The following is a 14,707-nucleotide window of genomic DNA, read 5'->3' on the forward strand; positions in this document are numbered from 1 at the left end:
TGGCCTGCAAAACAGACATGCAAAATTCACAATAAATTCAAACCCCTGTGTGCTCACGTGCATGCATATATATGAATGAAAGAAGGTAGGTGACAGCATGCAAATTGCTGGCTGGGGAGCTTGCTTTTCATCAGTCCCCGTGGGCTGCAGCCCTGGCCAGTCCCCCACTGAATAGGAACTTTGAAGGTTTCCTCCTGCAGTAATGACACTTTAACCCCCGTCTAGCACTTTGTTGTCAATTATTCCCCTTAAGTTTCATTTCAAAGGCACTGTGAGCTGCAGGAAGTCCAGAGAGTGGCAGATATATGCACAGCAACACCCCCTCCACACACTTTAATTACATCCTTTACAGATAAATATTAGTTTTGAGAAGTGAATTTTTGGAGGTTTTTAAGAAATGCTAAAAGCTGGCTGTGCTCCCATGCAAAACACATGCATAAGCTCAAAGGCCAAGTGCACTGGAGGAAAAAAACCCAAAAACAAAACCAAAAAACCCACATGTTTCTGGAGGGCAGATAAGAACCATGTTTATGAGGCAGCATTCTTGCTTTGAGTCACAGCTCTGGATTTTGAGTCCAGGTTCCCATTAATTGTAGCACCGGAGATGCTCTGACAGGGCAGGGCTGTCAGAGGGTGGGGGTGAGCCGCAGCTCCCTGGGCACGTTACACCAACCTGGATATACAAACGTGCGTATGTCTGGCAGGTTTTTAAATAAAAAGGGGCTGCACTCTCAACAAGATTTGGTTGAAACAAATTGTCTGGCCAGCCCTAGTACATAGAATATATAACACCTTGAAGCCAGGGGCGAGGACAAAGGAAAAAAAAAAAAAAAAAAAAAGCTGTTTGTCTTAAAGTCTTTTACACTTTAGGTTAATTTCTTAAGATGACTCCAGCAAGAAATTAACATTGTGACTTCAACTAATTTTAATTCTACCCTCTCAGCACTATTCCTGTGAAACAATGAAAACTCTAATTCATGATCTTCCCCAAAGTCATCGTTTGGTCTCAGGAGGTGGTCGGAAGCTCAGTACAAAATGTCAGTGTCACAACTTCACAGCTCGACACTTGCTTTTGATCAGATCTGGGAAGTGAGAATAGATGCAATATGCTCATTCCTTTACTGTCACTGCGGAGTATTCATTAGTTTTAATTATTTTTTAGGTTCTAGGGGGAACCATTAAAAAAATTAATCACAAATAGAAGGAACAGCAGCCTCATGTGGCCATAAAAAGACAATAAAGCATTTTAGGATACACACTTGTTATGATTTATACTCAAAACAGGACTAGAGGTAGCATATGGTGATTGCCATAAAGTAACATTTATTATAAAAACATGGAAATTTATCTCTAAGCTTGGTTGTATGCAAGAAGTTGCATTTACTTTAACTTATATTCAGATTGTTGAAATACAACAACTGGTTTTGGGGTGGTTTTTTTTTACTGAGCCAGGTTACTACAAGCCTCAGCCTGTTGTCCCTATAAACATAACCTTTAAGCATACTTTCTTTTCATTGATTTCAGCTGAACTGTTCATATGCTTGGAGGCAGGAGAGGTTTAGACATAAGTCAGCTCCTGCTCTGGGACAACGACTGCTACACCAGCTTTGTGCTCGTCTTTTGCAAACAGAGAAGGTACCACTGCTGACTTCAGCAGTGGACTCTGCGTGCCCAAAAGGTCCCTCTAATTAGTTCAAGGTTTGCTTTGCTTTAATTTCAGCATCTCAAAACTAGTAAACATCTTGGGTGATAATTACTATAAACAGGTTATTATTAGTTACTGCAAATAAGAAAAAATAGTATGTAAAACTATCACCTTAGTTTCTTCTTGCCAACTGAATCTGTATGGCTGGGAGGAACATCAGAAAAAGCAGAAATTTACCATAGAGACATGTTTCCAAGAAGGCAGCACTAATATTATGAAGTATTCCTATTAAAATCTGGAAATCATAAAATTTTAATATACATTTTACAGCTTTTATGCAATGCACCTTGAGGAATAGGACAGGATACACCCCGTTAGGGAAGAAGATGGCGCAGGGCTGTCTGTACCTGGGGCAAAAACAAGGACGGGGCTGGGATGAGGAGTGAAACACAACGTCTCCAGAGACCACGCGAGCCCCGAGGACGGCACGGCTTTCACAGGCTGTGAAAGCATATTTTTTTAATTCAGCAGTAACGGACTGAAGTGGAACTGTCTCAGTAAATAACCAGCAGAAATAAATGAGTGCTGCATGGCCAAGATACTGAAATGTCGCAAGACCTCTCCTCATTTATTTCCTGTCCACTTCAATATTTTTAATTCCCCCAATCCAGTCCAGAGCAACCTACACGGGTATCCTTAAATGTCAGTGCAGACACGAGCCAGCCTGGCACCGGGACGCACCTGCGGCTGGAGAAGGGGCTGGTTTTAGGAACGCAAAGCCGAGACACGCCGAGAGCAGCGACACGGAGCTTCTCATCCCTCCTCTCCAAGCAGGGCCAGGAATAAAGGTCACTCGGCACGCAGGATGAAGCCAACAGCCTCTCCGCTGCTTTGCACATAGCAGAGCTCAGGCACGAAAACCCGGCCTGCTGGCCCCATTCCCGCTTGCTGAATACGTGTAAAATTTAGCTCGGGAGCTGCTTGCAGAGTTTGAGCCGTGCCTGCAGAGCCCGGCTGTTCTGGCAGGGCGAGAGGCACATTGCTCATGCTGTTTGCACTGCCAAAGCAGCACGTGAGTCTTCCCTACCAATGCAGAAAAAGATTTCTAGGCTGTCGGTTCAGGATTAAACCATCATATCTTCCTAGTCTAAAAAAAAAAAAAAAAAAAGGTCCAATGCTAAGTGTACCACCTACAGACCTGCCGCTCGCTGTTCCTAGTTTATAGTCTATTCTTTTCCCTCTCCAGTCTGATCATGTTTGAAGTCTGGGAGACAAAAAGGTCAAAGTTGTAAAATAACTGCTGTCTCCTTCTCCCTTCCTTCCCTCCAGCTCAAGAAAAATGCAGGAAGTGGGTTTCCAATTTTTTTAAAGGAAAGGTAATCGTTCTACCTCATCTAGCTTATCATTTCCTTAGAAGCAAGAAACATACTACCATCCCCATGGAGATCCTTTTCCTTATCTTGCAGTGAACTTCTTCATACTTAGGTCTGCTGACAGACGACTGCAGACAGAGAGCTAACGAAACAGAGCTGGAAAACCATCACGTTTAGCCTCTCCTCCAAAAAAAAAAGCCACACAACCAGACTAACCAACGTATTCCTTCCTTGAAAATGGTTGAAATGAACATTAGGAAATGCTGAAGGTTACAAGCACCTTTTTCAGACTATGCCATGCTGCTTCTGCAAGGTGCTGTGAAGCTCCTGGTCGGTGCCAACACAGATATAACATTGAAACACGCAGGCCAGATCCCAGGCTGATGTAAATCCCTGTCTCCAGTGGAACTCTGGTGACTGTGATGGAGAGTGGGGAGTGACAGGATTGGGGTATTTATTTCAATTAAGTAGTATAAAGCATCAGATCTAAACAGAGCTGTAGGCAAGGGATTTGGTTATTTAGAATTATTCTGCATTAGAATTACACTGGCTCTATAGTTCTATATTGTACTCAGACATTATATGAAATTAGTCACAACAGGGAGAAAGAATCAATCAGCCCTGGCTAAGGAATTGAGATAATAATGACTCATTTGACCAGATTGCTCTGGAAAATTAATAATGACGGTGGTAATTACTAACCTGGGATAGCTGCAGTGCTCATTATTCTCCTTTTACTCTATTGAATGTTAAGTATTATGAAGACGTTTGTTAGAAACACAGTCTTGTCTGCAGGCTTTCAATCACAGACAAGGACTCTTCGAGAGGTCTGAAATCTGTCCTCCTTTTACACTCACCGGGACACAAACCCAGAACGATTGTAATATTTGATATATGGCACAGAAAGCAGCAAATAAGGTATTATTCGCAAGAGTTAGTGTCTTGCAAGCCTGATCCACAGCAGTTCTGCTGCCTTTGCTCACCCGAGGACCTGGCCCACCATCTCCTTTTGGGGAGGGAAGAGTTGATGCTTCTCTGAAGATCCCATCGTTTCATTAACCATTTTATCACCTGTGTCAGCAATCAGCCTCTTTGCTGACAACAACTAAAAGTGGTGCCTTTTACAGCCCATCAACCCGACTCCTCAATCAGTGAGACACATCAAAGTCAAAGGGGAGCAGGTTTCTCCCCAGGACAGGCAGCAATGCCAAGGGCAGAATGTCCCTGGCCAGGGAATGCAGAGACACCCCGAGCCGAAGAGCTCATCCAAGGCACATTGGGGATAGAAAATGTTCTTTAATATAACCATAGAGAGATATTAGACTCTAAAAAGCTGTGAGTGACTAACAATAAGGACAGCTAGCAGCTGTGCTCTCAAACATCTGTTCCACGCCCCACAGAGTGCATTGCACGACTTATTTATATTTTAAGTGGATCAGCAGAGCGTTTACCTTCTGTTGAGCAGCAAGCGATAAAACTGAATGCCCTGTAACAAGCGGGAGAAGAAAAAAAGTTCTTCTTTGGTAACATGGAAGGGAAATAAATTTCTAATTTTCTGAACAAGGCAGAGGTTTCTCAAAGCAGCAGCTATCCTCCTCAACTGAGGAATTTTGAACTCCTAGTCAACTTTCCTAATTACTCCCATTTTCCTGCCAAATTCTTTTTCCCAGCTGATTTAGGCCAAAATTGCTTTCAGCCTTATGAAATGGGCTGTTTTAAGGCACCCTATATACACGTCATCGATTTTTTACTTTAATCCCTTAGCGACCAAGTTGTGTTGTATGCTAACTCCCTCTTTTTCTGTCGAGATTGTCAAATGTGCTATTCTTCCAGAACGATTCATGAATTTAAGAATCTCATCTATAGACGTTAGAAAGTCGGAGCACCTTTTAGTACTAGAAGTACAAGCCATCTATTCAAAGTCCCCTGTGATAAGGCAGCTTTTCCTCCTCCGTAGCCAGCCCTGCCACCCTCCAGGGAGCTGTAACATTATTATGGGGCCCCAGTTGCACCCCCAAGTCTGTCAGGCTTAAGCAAGAGAGCTAAACAAGCTAAAGCTGGTTTAGCATCTCTGCCTTGCCCCAGCCTCCTCTCGAAGGACTCGCAGCACTTGGGCAATGCGGTACCCAGACACACCTGAGGACTTTATCCCACAGGGATGTTCTTCTGCGTGATCTTCTCTGCTGTGATTTCTACAGGCAGGGACACGCCACTGGGGCAGTGCAGATCACAGCGTTGTCCCTCCTAATACTTAAACCCCATGAGCCATTCCTGGGAAAAGTCAAGGCTTTTTTATTTACAAGTGTAGCATCGTTAATGCCATTTATCTTTATGATTTCACCTCCTTATTGTTCCGTAGATTGTTTTCAAACAAGGCGAGAACAGCGATGTTCACTGCGTGTGTGATTTTATGAAATGTCAAGAACGGGGGACATGAGCTCTGCTGGGTTAAAGGAAGATGATGACAATTTTTAACTGCAGTCTCTGCTTTCAGGAGTCTTGTTCAGCTCCTTGACAAACCCACCGTCACCCAGCCTTGTTGCTGCATCGTGCATACGTCCAATTATTCTGGTACAGCATGGCATGACAAAAACAATCCAGCCACACAATCCAAACAGTACGCTTTAGTCTAAAAATCCAGTTTTTCTTTTAAACCTCTTTTTCCCCATTGCCAGGACAGATCCTGGCTCCTTAATGGTACCGAAATCCATCCTCTGGAGGAAGTGGGAATTGGATCACTGCTCTCCAGGGTTGGTGCTGCCTGCTCCAAATGGTTTATTTTATTAATCTGTGCAGGACTGAAGAAATACCCAAACAGGCTACATTTGCAAAGGTCCCCCTGCTGTGTTAGCTCTGACCACTGCCTGAATATTAAAAAAAACCCCACTATAAATAGAACTCACCTTGTGCATTTCTCATAAGGAGATTTCACAGGATTTAAGAGAGGTCAATGAAATTAAATGAGATGCATAAAGTCAACAGGAACCCAAGAATTACAAAGGAGATCTTGCAACCATTAACCCACCGAGACGATGTGACCAGAGACCTGAGACATGTCCCCAGAGCCAGCAAGTCTGTCCTACTGACTTCTCCGTGCCCTGCCTCCGGTCCCATAGATAACCACCATCATGCGTGGGTGCCAGCACCTTTCCATAAACCATTTACAGGAATCAGTACGGCAGCAGCACTCGCGTTTCCCGAAGAACTCAAGACCAAACGGAGCTTTCCCAAAGAATTCAGGACACAGTCACTCTGGATGTTGAGCTCTTTTGAGCGTCTCACTATAAGCATCAGCAGCTTCAGCTATGAATGCAAAATGTTGAAAATAACTGGCCTAAGTAGGTGGGAAATCCATCAGTTTGAGACCAGGGATCCTGAAGCAAGGATGAAGAGAGCTGTTCTGCAGCACAAATGCCTTTCACAGCTTATCTGAACCACAGCAACCTGTTAAATCTCAGTCTCTGCTTGCAGCTGTGCTCAGCTAAGGCTGAAACAGTCACTTATATAGTCACCTCCACCTAGGAGGATGTCACCTGCAAACACATTTCAACAGCAAGCCCAAATTTAGTACACTTATGATCCTGACTGACTATAACACTTCAAATGATCCATGCCTGCTCTGCGCGTTTCCTTCTTCAGCATAAACAAAGGTACCAAATTTCTGTTCAAAAGTGCATGCAAGCTCAGAGAGTTAATTATTGTAATTATCAATTGAACAGACTCAGAATGCTAATCTATTATAAAGTGGTCTGTTAATTGGTGTTAAACTGTCATTAGCCTGCCGTTTCCCATGTTATCAAGCTGACCTGGAGCACAGCACCGTTGAAAAACCAATCCATTTCTCATTTCTGGCAAACACTGATTGCAGATTGAAAAGAAGGAAAAAAATAAAAAAAATCTACATACCTGGAACTGAAATTATTCTAACAACAAAGGACAACATCATTCTGCTGTTTTAAATCGCAGGGGTTTTTATGCATGTAAACCCATACTTGTAGGTACCTTTCTGCGTACTGCTTTTTGCCTTGCTCCCTCCAGCGGTACCCGTGTCGGTCTGGCTGCTGACCCTGACCCTCCTGGTGTGGGGCTTGGGCTCTGCCAGCTCGGGTGCTCACCGCTGCCAGGGCGCTGACTCTATTCCCAAGCTGCAAATCTGCAGGTGGAGCAGAAGCTTTCCTCCTGGTGCCCGAAGCCTTCTCCATCACGGGAGTCTCCCATTTCCCAGGCCACCAAGCACAGCCTCCATCCGCTCCTCCTTCACTACCACGGGGGGCTTAAGACCTGGTACCTGCAGAGCACCAAACATCCAAGACCAAACATCCAAGAATAGCCATGATCAGCACAACAGCACCTCATCAGCCCCACGAATCACTTTAAAAGCACCCAGAGCTGCCCTAAGGGGGTCCTAGAAAAGAAGGGGCAGGTCCCAGCCTGGTCTCATCCACTCTAAAAGTTGGTGCCTTTGGCCAGTCCAGACTACCAGTCTTTGGGCTTTAATTTGTAGAAGTGGAGACAGAAGATTGGCTTAGTTACTTCTCAGAGGTCAGTTATAAAATCCGGGCACCCAGCGGGGCAATGAACTTCCACTTAAATATGCTGCAAGAGGGACAGACGGTATTTCAGTTTCAGACGATCATCAGGGAAGGCAGCACTGCTGACTGCTCTCTTCCCCAAAAGCTGTCGCTGAAGTGGCATGACCCGCCAGAGCATTTCTCAGGGTATCTCACCTGGCTGACAGTTATCTATACTAATATTTCTTTCTTTTTATTTTATTAAATAGCCAACTTTAAAAGTTCAAGGGAACTTAAAATGACCTTTAGAAAGTCCAAAAATGATTCATTGCCTGAGACGATTTCACCATGGAGCAATCTCTGAAATACTTACTCACTTGCACATTGCCTCCCTCTCCCTGTGAGAACCCACTGCACCCATTTCAGCATCTCTCACCGGAGGATACAAGGCAGAATTTTCCAATTCGACAGACGTGCAAGAGTTTGAATAGGGGAGCAGTGCATTTTCTATATGCTAATCAGAACCTCTTGGTGTTCAGGTACTTTTCAAATCAGGTCTAAGATATTAGATAAGGGAAAAAAGGCTCAGGGATTCAGAAAGCCTGTGGAAATAGTGACTTGCCATTTCCTGAGACTCTTTCCACCATGTTTTAGTGATAACTAGGAAAACAAACTCTGTGTCATTTAGGATTATCTCCAGTTCTTCCTACATTTCTTTGTACTCCTTGCCAGTGCACAGATGCTGTTTGAGCTCCTTTATGTTGTTTTTCACTTTCCTTCCCGAATCCTTCCATCACCTGCCTTTGCATGTTGAAATACTAACCAGATCACTGGAGGAGTACAAAAAGGAAAGAAATAAAATTTCAGTGCCATCAGTAATAAACATAGGAACTTTCTAGAAGTGGGAATCCATCTAATTCAATGTCTTTCACTACTGATGGCTATTATTCCTCCACTCAGGCTTTTCTAAGACATCTGACTATTTATCACTTTCTTTTCTTACACTGTCAGAATACCCAAGTATACCTGCGTGACCCTCATTTCTTCTTTTCCTCAAAAAATGTGCAAAACTTCTTCTATCTGATACTTTTTAGTGCCACACAGATGCTCATCCACAGGAAATTCCCATTTATTTTAGTCTATAAGACCCTGTTACGTTGATAAACTGATCCATGTGGCAACCAGCCATCCCATTCCTTTTTCTTGGTAGCAGATAAGCTAAGAGGCCAACATCACTTCTATGCAGAAAACATAACCCCAAAATTGCCCATGCAGCAATACGACTTCTTTGTCAGCATCTTCCACCTGAACTGGAAGTCAAATTAATTCTCGCAGCTGAGAGATACCTCTTCAAAGAGCTCTAACACAGATCATCAGTACTGTCTGTCAACTTCTATCTCTCTGAATAATTTTCTTGGCAGTAGCTGCTGCATAAAAGTCATACATACCTATATGAGTTTTACACATTACACTGAACATTATGCAGTGGTACCAGTGACCAGGTTTTTTTGGCAGGAGATTAGGAAACTGTCAGTCCCCAGCTTTTTCTCAGCCTGCCCTATCACAAGAAGAATTTATTGTTGCTGGGATACTGTCACCAGGACATTCACTGGACTTTTTGCTTTGCTCATCTTTTACTCTTCAAAGTGCTACATATTCCCTGTCTTTTATCTAACTCCCTCATTACTATTCCATCCATTGCTTATGCCTTTACAGTTCCTCCAGTTGCATTCATGTGATCTTGCTGCCTAATTTTCTGCCGGAGACTTCAAATTCTGCTTGAGTGTATGTTCCCTTTACTGCAAAAAAGGAAAATAAACCTATACAGATGGAAAGCTACCTCTTCCACTGCTCAGGAAAATGGACTCCACAAGCTTTCCACTAGAGGTATCACTCAGTTAGGCTTGCAGAGGACTGACAAGCATGATGTCAAGGACAGCTGTCAAAATCAGAAATGCTCATTTATGGCTTCCTCTACACTTAATCACGTTTGCTTTTACTTCACTTTACTGATATCACTGACATGGTCCAAAACAGATGTAGAGACTGAGCAAAGACCAACAGCAAGTTTCTGCTATTTCAGGAGATTGAGATCTTGCTCAGCATAGTTGTTCAAGGGAGTGCCTCCTCTAAGCACCATTCTTTTAGAGAATGAACAAAGAAGTAAAGAGAAATGTTGTTGCATTGATCTATAATTTGTCCTTAATTACTTTAGGATTGAAATCAAAACGTAAAGGTTTCCATAATACTGTTAAGAAACTGGTTTAGTGCAGGGAAAATAATTAAAACCTGTCTTGGGACACAATGGACTCCTTGCTAATGACTTTTCACAAGCACTAACAATGACATTTACAGAAAAGAAGGAAAACTGGAGAATGACATGAAACACTATTTGAGCATTGTTTCTATTTTCTAAATCTATCAAAGATGTACAGCCTTTCTTTAACAGAAGGCATGCAAAAAGCACAGGGATCTCTCATTTCTTGGATGGTTAGTCAAGACTTACTGTTCAGCAGATGCACATAAGAAGTGTGTTTCTTCTGCACTGAATAAATGTCCTTCCTTACAGGCATTTGCTTTTGATACTCAGCCGAAGTGGCCTGTTGGGAGATCAGAGACAGAGAAACTCAGACGACTGGCTTGCTGCTTCTGTTTCCTTTGGCAAGAAGTTGGGTGCTAATGTGAAACAAAGCATTGGCTTTTTTTATGGGGTGTGTGGGCTGGCAGCCTTATGCTTGCAAAGGCATGCGAGGCTACAGGCAATGGGCTTTTTTTTTTTTTTTCTTTTAAATATAGCCCAAAAGGTCCATTGTCCATTTTCATCAATCTAAATGCTGTATAGAGGTTCCCAATTAATGATTGTGCCTCAGCTCCTCTTGAGGGTGATGGCAAAACTCCTAAAGCCACATTGGTTTATGACTCCAAGTACCAACATTTTTTCCCCCACATCAAGAAACCACATCTAGCGGCATCATCTATTGCATTAGAAACTCCCTTAAAGAAGCCACATGTACTGGAACAGCCCCATCAGCCAACTTTGGCACTTACCGTGTGGGTAATTATTTCTGACTGCTCCATTTGCTTTGCCATTATTACAGTGGTGCCATGACTTTTCTTTCACATATTGAAATGATGATGGAAATGATGTATTTTGTATGTGTCCTAAGAATCCGTAAGGGTCGCTGGATTTTAAACTGTTCCTCTTTAACTTGGCTGTTCCTGTTGTGGTGCTGGGTTTAATACTGCAAATTAGTACCAGACTGTTCTGATTAGTTTCTTCATGCCTTCGGCTAGCTCATTAGTGACCTTATCAGGATTTGTCTGCGCAGATGGAGAGCAAACTAAAGCATGAATTTGCAGAGCGCTATTTCTCAGCAGTAATTCCCTTCGTGGATGCTCCCACTGAAAGCAAGCTCGTTCCCTTTGCGAGCGGAGAAAATGCCCTGCCTGCCTCAATCCCTTCCAGAAACCGCTCTCCCCGCAGTCTCTGCAAAGACAACAGAGAAAAGGCAATCTAGATCTCAGGGGCAGTGGGGGAATCACCTTCTAAAGAGTATCCTGCTCCATTTGCTCTCCACGGGGACAAGCCCCTTCGCTAAAGCACCGAGTTAGGATCTGCGTTGCCTCCTGCTCCTCCCGCAGCCCGGCGAGGAGCGGTGCCGGTGGCAGGACCTCCGGCTCCGGCTAACGCACGTCGACCTCCCGGGCTGAGACCTGCGCCCCAGGACGGAGAGAACAGGGCAGCCACGAGCGGATGAGGAGCTGGTGGCGACCGGGAGGGCCCTGGCAATCACCAGCTCTACTAATTGCCTAAATCCACTCATTTTCCGACGATGCAAGGCGAGGAACCCGAGTAAATTGCTGGGGCGGGTTACGTATAACCCTTTGCTGCAGGCAGGTTGTAAAACTACAGGCTAGCTTTAAGAACTGTCTGGCCTCCACAATTGTATTTTTTCATGTAGTCATTTCCTAATTAACAATTTTTCCCCTTTGAAGACTTGCACTTTTTTTTTCTTTTCTAACAGCAGCAAAATTATTTATCCCACTTCCTCACATAGAGGTTCACTTTATGTTCTAACGAACAATGGCAAGAAGAGAACAATACAGGAGAATACACATAGTTACCCCCTGCCCGGATCAGAGAGAAATTTCTTATCTTTGACACCTGCTGGCAGTTAATCCTTTGCATGCTTGAACTGACAATTAGTAGCCCTCCTGTAATGGGATTCAAGCATGTGAACCCAGCCGCCGTTCAGCGCTGCCCTCTGCCTCCCTGGGGCCGCTGGAAGGGGCCAAATCCTGCTCTTTTATTTTACAGCATCCAAGGAGGAACTTCTTTCTCTCTCCAACATCTGTTAAGGGGGGGCACTTTGGCACGCACCAGGTTGGAACCCCTGTTTTTACGCACCTTTGGTTTGACATGAATATATCTCTTGTCTGTGGGGAAAGTTGTGTATTTTCCTACAAACCCCATTTGGATCAGGGGGCTCTGTCAGTCTTCTCATGCATGTGCATCAGGCACGTGCCCGTCAGCCTGTTGGACTGCGCTTGCAGGAAAAGCCTCTCCTTTCCTTCTCCACCTGGGGTGGTGACTGCTTAAGTTATCCTACCTTAATTTCCAATTCTTCTGCTCAACAGACAAAACCAGCTTTGACTTACTTGCTCCCTACTGGACCTGACTCTGATGAAGGATTTTTCTTTCTCACTTGCTTGTGACCCAGTAACCTGCTGTGCTGCTCCTCCTCCAGAGGTCTGGCATATAAAGCAATGAACAGCTACAATAATTACATCTGTTAGCTACCGATTTTTTTTTTTTTTTAAGTTTGTCTGGGAATCTGGAAGGCCAAGGAACCTTTCTGTAACATCAAATTAACTTGCATTTAAACTTCAACCCTATCGAGTACTCGGTACAGTTTTTCAGTCCAGTGTTTTGTTGGAATATAACAACACTTTGATTTTGCCTATCTGAAAATATTTCTGCGCTACATAAAGCGAGCCAGCTGTACACAGTGTAGAAAACTGAATAGAAATACTGTATGGACATACTGTAAAGAATACTGTTCTTTGAAGTGCTAGTGGCATTTGAAAGCCATCTAATGCTTTAAAGAACAGTATTTCATTAAGTATTTCAAAGGAACTTTGGAGTTATTATTTCTTATTTTGCTATTAAAACCTGTAAGTTTGAAAAGTAATCATTATAGGACCTTTGATGCAAAAATCTATGAATAAAATAAATTCTGAAGGCTATTTTCACACTAAGTTATATTAAAACATTCCTTCATCTCCCTTATTAATTTAATGCACATCTCGCAAATTATCTTAAATATTAGGAATAATATTCTACTAAATAATCCAAACCCCCTATGGCTTCTTGAATTTTCTCCCAGTAACACACTATGATATTTCTCACTGCTTTCTAGTGACCTTTAAATAAACTCCTTGGGTTACTAATTAGCATGATAAACAATAGAGTCCCATTTCATGGGCAATTTCATGGTCAAGCAGCCCACTAGAGACAGGCTGCACGCTCTGCAATATTCATACCTGCAGCAAGCATTGCAGCAGCTCTGTAAAAGACGTTTTCTTTCAGCAGTATTTCTAGGAACACGTGCCAGTACATTTTTGCTTAATTCCCGATAGCTGAGCCTAATTCTTTCATTAGCACGCGTAAGATCTTAGAGGAGTGGTCTCGCACGGAAAGGGAAAGACATGTTTTAAGATTCACAATCACAGCAGCAAACTGCCCTAATGACAGTGCAGCCCGACAGCAGGGACATTTGGTGCGCTGTAGAAGAACAATATACATTGCATCATTGTCACAGTGAATTTCTTATCGCTCTGTTCTCAGGGCAAGTTTCTCTTGTCTCTTCTCAATTACGCTTCGTTCGTTTTTATCACAAAATTTAATTTGAAGCAGTTGCTTCGCAGACAGGTTAAAGCATTTTTTTTTTTTTTTTTTACGTTTCAAGCAAGAGAAGACAAAATGATTACTGGTATTGTATATAAAACTAGACCCTGTTATGGCGTAGTACGGGAGACGATCGTGGTGGGAACATTGCAGGCATGTGGGAAGGAGCGCTTTGCACGTCTGCGTGTGCCACAGCTGAACGGTATTTCTGCCCAGCTAGGGCCACGTACCTGCCTGGCTTGCTCCCAAAAAACCCTCGAGGGGCTCCAGCTGGTGGTCCTCGCTCTACCACCACCACCAGCCCTGCCGGCTTGCCTCCCGCTGCGAGGGGAGGACAGCCGGCATCTGTGGCACCTCCTGAAATTTCACAGTGTTGCTGTTGAAAGTAAAAACCCAAACCAACAAAACCCCCCAAAGCCCAAGCGAACGAGTTACAGTTACGAAGGACACGAGGAGGTTTGAAGGGAGAGAGGCTCGTCTCCCCGTGGGTCACCGGGATGGCTGGATGGGAGAAGCAGGGGATGAGAAAGCAAGCAGAAAGACAAGGGCAGGGTGGTAAAGGGGAAGAAGTGCTTGCTGTCAGCTGGGAAGATTGTTTCTACTCTCATTTTTGCCACTGGCCTCCGGGGAAGGCTTAACTTAGGGGAAAGAGGAACTGCTCCGCTCTCGCCCCATCCTTCCTCACCGCCTGTCCTCCCTGTTCTGGGGAGATCTTCGGGACGTGGACTACCTCCTGCTGTGCACTTGGACTACCACTAGCATGGTGGGGTAAGACTCTACTCCAAAATTATATCGCTGACCATGTCACAGGACAGCCGGGGCTGGCAGGGACCTCTGGAGATGCTCCTGTCCCACCTCTGCTCAAGCAGGGGCAGCTACAGCAGGTTGCCCAGGGAAATCCTTGCAGTCCACTGGCCACTGATCCAGCCTGTAATTCATCCCTAAAGGCAGCTTGTCACCTCTTGCTGGTAACTCAGATTAAACCGACAGCTGCTTCTTCCTATGGGTCTGATAATCTGCGTCTTTGCCCTCGGCTTCTAATCTCCGGCAAAGACAGCATGAAGGAGGCGGACATAAGGAAACGTTAAGTTCTGTACTTTGAAGAAGCAGGGAAGGTCTGAAACGGGAAGGGTTTGGTGTCCCATGTGGGCATGAGGGAGAAACACAAACAAATCTCGAACACACTGAAGGTGATCCACACCGATAACACTAAGCGCCCACGGGCAAATGAACCCGGTGCCCTATGGACTTCACGGAGTTTCCCGGGACA

The sequence above is a fragment of the Harpia harpyja genome, chromosome Z (genome assembly GCF_026419915.1).
Source record: "Harpia harpyja isolate bHarHar1 chromosome Z, bHarHar1 primary haplotype, whole genome shotgun sequence".
NCBI lineage: Eukaryota > Metazoa > Chordata > Aves > Accipitriformes > Accipitridae > Harpia > Harpia harpyja.